Here is a 5,000-nt window from a genome sequence, read left to right as displayed (position 1 = left end):
GTTTATTATAAATTTGGTAGTCGGCAACTAAATTACCTTTTCAATAGCTAATGGAGTAAAAACTAGTAAATGAAGCTGTGTTTACACCGTCGCTTCACAGCTACGAGCGTTTGTGTGTGTGTGTGTGTGTGTGTGTGTGTGTGTGTGTGTGTGGATGTGTGTGACTGTGTGTGTGTGTGTGTGTGTGTGTGTGTGTGTGTCCATGTGTGTGTGTGTGTGTGTGTGTGTGTGTGTGTGTGTGTGTGTGTGTGTGTGTGTGTGTGTATTTATTGTGAATATTAATGCAAATTTTATTAAATGTTTGTTTATATATTGTCATTATCATTAATTAATTCTTTGAAAACACAGGGATGTGTCGATGTGATTAAAGATAATTAGCTAGATCAATGTCTCACACTATAGATACTTCGAATTCACCACACGTGACAGAAGTGACGTTGTGTGTGTGTGTGTGTGTGTGTGTGTGTGTGTGTGTGTGTGTGTGTCTGTGTGTGTGTGTGTGTGTGTGTGTGTGTGTGTGTGTGTGTGTGTGTGTATTTATTGTAAATATCATTGTAAATTTTATAAAATTTTGTTTATTTAATGTCATTATTATTAATTAATCATTAGCTTAATTGTTGCTAGAATGTAAACGGCAATTCTTTGAAGACACACGGGTTTACCAATGTGATTAAAGATAATTAACTAAATACCATCAAAGTCCCACACAACTTCGAATTCACAGAGCTACGTATCTCTTGCACGGCGCGGGCTTGTTATTTACGTTATGCCTCAATTCTGCATTTATAGCGCTCTTGCATCACTGGAAGTTAATAAATTAATTAACTATTATGATAGACATCATGATCATACTTTTTTATTGATCCGTCGACATCTTTCGTTCGCTATTTCGTTGTAGATAGAGATCGATGTACGTCTCCTAGCTGCATAGAAAATACTGTCAAGCAACAGGCATGTACATCTAGCGACCGGATCCAGAAGAAAGCAGCGTCAACGTTTCCTACGAATCTTTCTTGCAAGACGACGTCGATCGTTCATCATCAGTCCTACTTAGAATATATTGCTCTCTTGAAGATCGCGGATGACATGCTGGTGGTGCGTATGCAACGGTGCTTAGGTAGATGCATGGTCCCATGGGACCTTCGCTTGGCTTCTTGTAGAACGATAAATTCGTTTGTTTTGCGATTCTTTTGTAAAAAGTAACAAACGCATACAACTATTACCTGATCTTTACTCTGCGCTTCTCGATTTGACGACAGTTTGACCGTAAAATGGAGGTTTACGACATCTTGGCTTTTCTGTCATAATGCGCGGGATTGTTACGTCACCCATTGTTGGTGTGCCAAAGGTCTGCTGATTGGCTCTGCCAATTCCCGAGAGTAATTCACGCTGACAAGCTAGTATACGTCATCTACGTTTCGCGTCCCAAAACGATTGCTGATTGGCTCGACAAACTCCCCGAGCGTGACACACGCTTACAAACAAACATAGAAACATAGGTACAGACATACCGACAGACAGACCGGAAGTCAATTCAACCCGTATAGAGTGAGCTTCTCGCGAAGCAGTCCACCACTCATTGTGGTGTCCTTCTTTACGCTCGTAGCTTAACTAGTAAATGAAGCTGTGTTTACACCGTCGCTTCACAGCTACGAGCGTATATATTTGCATCTAGGTGCTTGTTGTGTGTGTGTGATAGCAGTGTGAAAGTCGAGATGAGACATCTTCGTATCGGGATTCAGCTGTTCAAATAGAAGGATGCTATTGACTATGGCAGTGTCCACAACGTTATAAAGAAAAACATATTATTATTGAATTGTCGCTCACGTGACCGGTTAAGCTCGATTGTTGATCATTTTCTCATCTTGGCATACATCTCACCAGTACTTGATAAGCCAACAATGCGACAATATGAAAGAAGAAAGAACTTGAGCTGATAAAAAGTTCCATAAGAAAAGTTGAACAGATCTTGTAGAATAGGAGGGTCGTGTCAGGTGAGAGGTCACGTGGGTCATCCCAGTACAGAATGTTGAGGTTGAGGGGTGTTGTAAGTCACATAAAAGTGTGTCAAAATTGTATCTTTCTTCCAATACTTCAAACACCTGTACGACACAGCTGTACGACACAGCTGTACGACAGCATAGAACAGCACTTGAACAGTCAGTCAACACAAATGCATTCAGTAGCTCTCAACCCGTTTTGGGCTGCCAACACCACCTCTGACTAACTCAGCAACACACTTAGGACGCAATCCATTAGCTTTCACAATTCATGCAACAAAAGAAGGCTGTAGTTCCACACGATTGCTATAGAAATAATTTCAAACAATTATACGTACTACTCAGTACTGTATCATCATTGTCTGTGATATCAACAATGCAGTGTGGAAATTACAGCAACTGTACCAGTCACGTTAGCCAGCACAACATGATGCTGTTACCATCGGTCACCACGAGGAGGTGTGACTGGATTTTGACCGACACCCCCCACAGGGCCACCCACAGAGAAGGGAATCTATAAACCATACACTCCTGCCCTGACCTAACCGGTTCAGGAGAAAGAGGGAAGGAAACTATACACTATACACTCCTGTCCCGACCTAACCGGTCCAGGAGAAAGAAAAAAACCTATAATCTACACTCTTGATCCTGCCCCGACCTAACCGGTTCAGGAGGAAAAGGGAAGGAAACTATACACTATACACTCCTGTCCCGACCTAACCGGTTCAGGAGAAAGGAAAAACTATAATCTACACACTCCTGCCCTGACCTAACCAGTTCAGGAGAAAGGAAAAACTATAAACTACACACTCCTGCCCGACCTAACCAATAAGGGAGAGAATGACGACCTAGCCAATGAACCAACTGGACGCCCTAGTCTGCGCATTCATCTCCCAGAACTGGTCCTGTGCAGCTTTAGAGTTGTGGTAGGTGTAGAAACAGTTATTCAACCTGCAGCAGTCGAGGGCCAGCTTGCATGCCTCACAGTACGCGGTTGAAAGGTTTCTACACACTCCACAACGAGGCCTGTTCCTGGCCTGAGTAAACAGAACATTATGACCATTAGTGTTACCTGTTGATGTGTTGCGGCACACCAGGTCACTGTGGTTGTACTGTTGGTTGTGGTTGTGACTCAGCAGGTAGCAACATAACACCAGGTTGCTGTGATTGTAGAGCTGGTGGTGGTAGCATCACAACTACCTGTGGTGGTGGTGCCATTAGTTCCGGAACCACAGATCGTTGATGCCTCTTAAATGGCCTCTCCGTAGATGCTGACTGATCAGTACATGTTGACCGAGCAGCAGTTGTCACAACAGGAACAGGTGCAGTCACAGGCAACAGTTCAGCAGCAGTAGTAGCAGTAGGAGTAGGTGCAGGAGCGGGAAGAATCGGCTGTGGCACAAAACCACATTCACTAAACAACTGTACCAGTTGACGTGTGATAGCAGTGTAAAGTCGAGATGGGACATCTTCGTATCGGGATTCAGCTGTTCAAATAGAAGGATGCTATTGACTATGGCAGTGTCCACAACGTTATAAGGAAAACGTATTATTATTGAATTGTCGCTCACGTGACCGGTTAAGCTCGATTGTTGATCTTTTTCACATCTTGGCATACATCTCACCAGTACTTGATAAGCCAACAATGCGACAATATGAAAGAAGAAAGAACTTGAGCTGATAAAAAGTTCCATAAGAAAAGTTGAACAGATCTTGTAGAATAGACGGGTCGTGTCAGGTGAGAGGTCACGTGGGTCATCCCAGTACAGAATGTTGAGGTTGAGGGGTGTTTTAAGTCACATAGAAGTGGATCAAAATTGTATCTTTCTTCCAATACTTAAACACCTGTACGACACAGCTGAAATTGAGATATCAGTAACACTCAATTATAGCATACATCTCACCAATATTTGATAAGCCAGCATTGTAACAATATCAAGAGGAAAGAGCTTGAGCCGACAAAGTCCATAAGAAAAGTTGATCAGATTCCATTGTGTATGCCAAAATGTTGCCGAATAGACCCAGTCAAATTAGCTTCTCTCCAATATTTCAAAGACAACTCTACAACACAGAGACAGTTGCATATCAATAATACTCAATTACATGTAGCATACATCTCACCAGTATTTGATAAGCCAGCAGTAACAGTATGAAAGAGGAAAGAATTGAGAAGATAAAAATTCCATAAGAAAAGTTGATCGGATTCATAATAAAAAGTTTATGAAATTTGTGTGTGTAAATACTTGCTGATTACATTCGGCAAGTGTTGTGAGACCTCTGGCTAGCATGGATCGATCAGGGTTCTGCCCGCGGTGGTCGGAGGTGGTCAGACCCGACCATCACTCAGCAAACACCGACCATCACTCCACATGTTCCGACCATGCTAGTGGTTTACTTGCTGCAATGGATGGCAGACATCTATCCTTGCCATATTATAAACGTGAGACTGGGCAGACTGTTGACAGAAGTTGCACTTTTCTTAGTCTGTTTTTTCAGATTATAGACCATCAACAGTGAAATACATTCTATTTGGTGCTTTTGTCTGAAATAAATCATGCCCCTTAATGCAGCAGATACCCGACCACCATTCCGAAACTCCTGGGCAGAACAGTGATTGATCATAGTGCACCAAGTCAATTGACTCACAACCAATCACACTCAAGTTCAAGTCTCTGCTCCCACGTGTGCATGACAATGAACCTGTTGCTCAGACAGAGCAGCTAGTCATCAACTATGAAATTACCTGGGAGGCAGTTGGCCTCACCGGCCTTTAGTGGCAAATTGTATGTCTTTGCAAAGGCAGTGACTGCAAACTATCTAGAGTAACACGTGTACGGTACCTTCTAAGGGACTCGTTGAATCACGTGAACCAGGTCATAGTGCTGTCTATCATAGTTGACCAACTCTATACTGTCAACGGGTACATCCATAGGAAACTGAAAAGAAAACCGAGGTTCATGCGTATGCCATTCCCACTTTTGGCCTGCTCGATAGAAAACG

This window comes from Corticium candelabrum (assembly GCF_963422355.1).
Source record: "Corticium candelabrum chromosome 7 unlocalized genomic scaffold, ooCorCand1.1 SUPER_7_unloc_2, whole genome shotgun sequence".
Classification (NCBI taxonomy): Eukaryota; Metazoa; Porifera; class Homoscleromorpha; order Homosclerophorida; family Plakinidae; genus Corticium; species Corticium candelabrum.
This window is presented reverse-complemented; position numbering follows the sequence as displayed.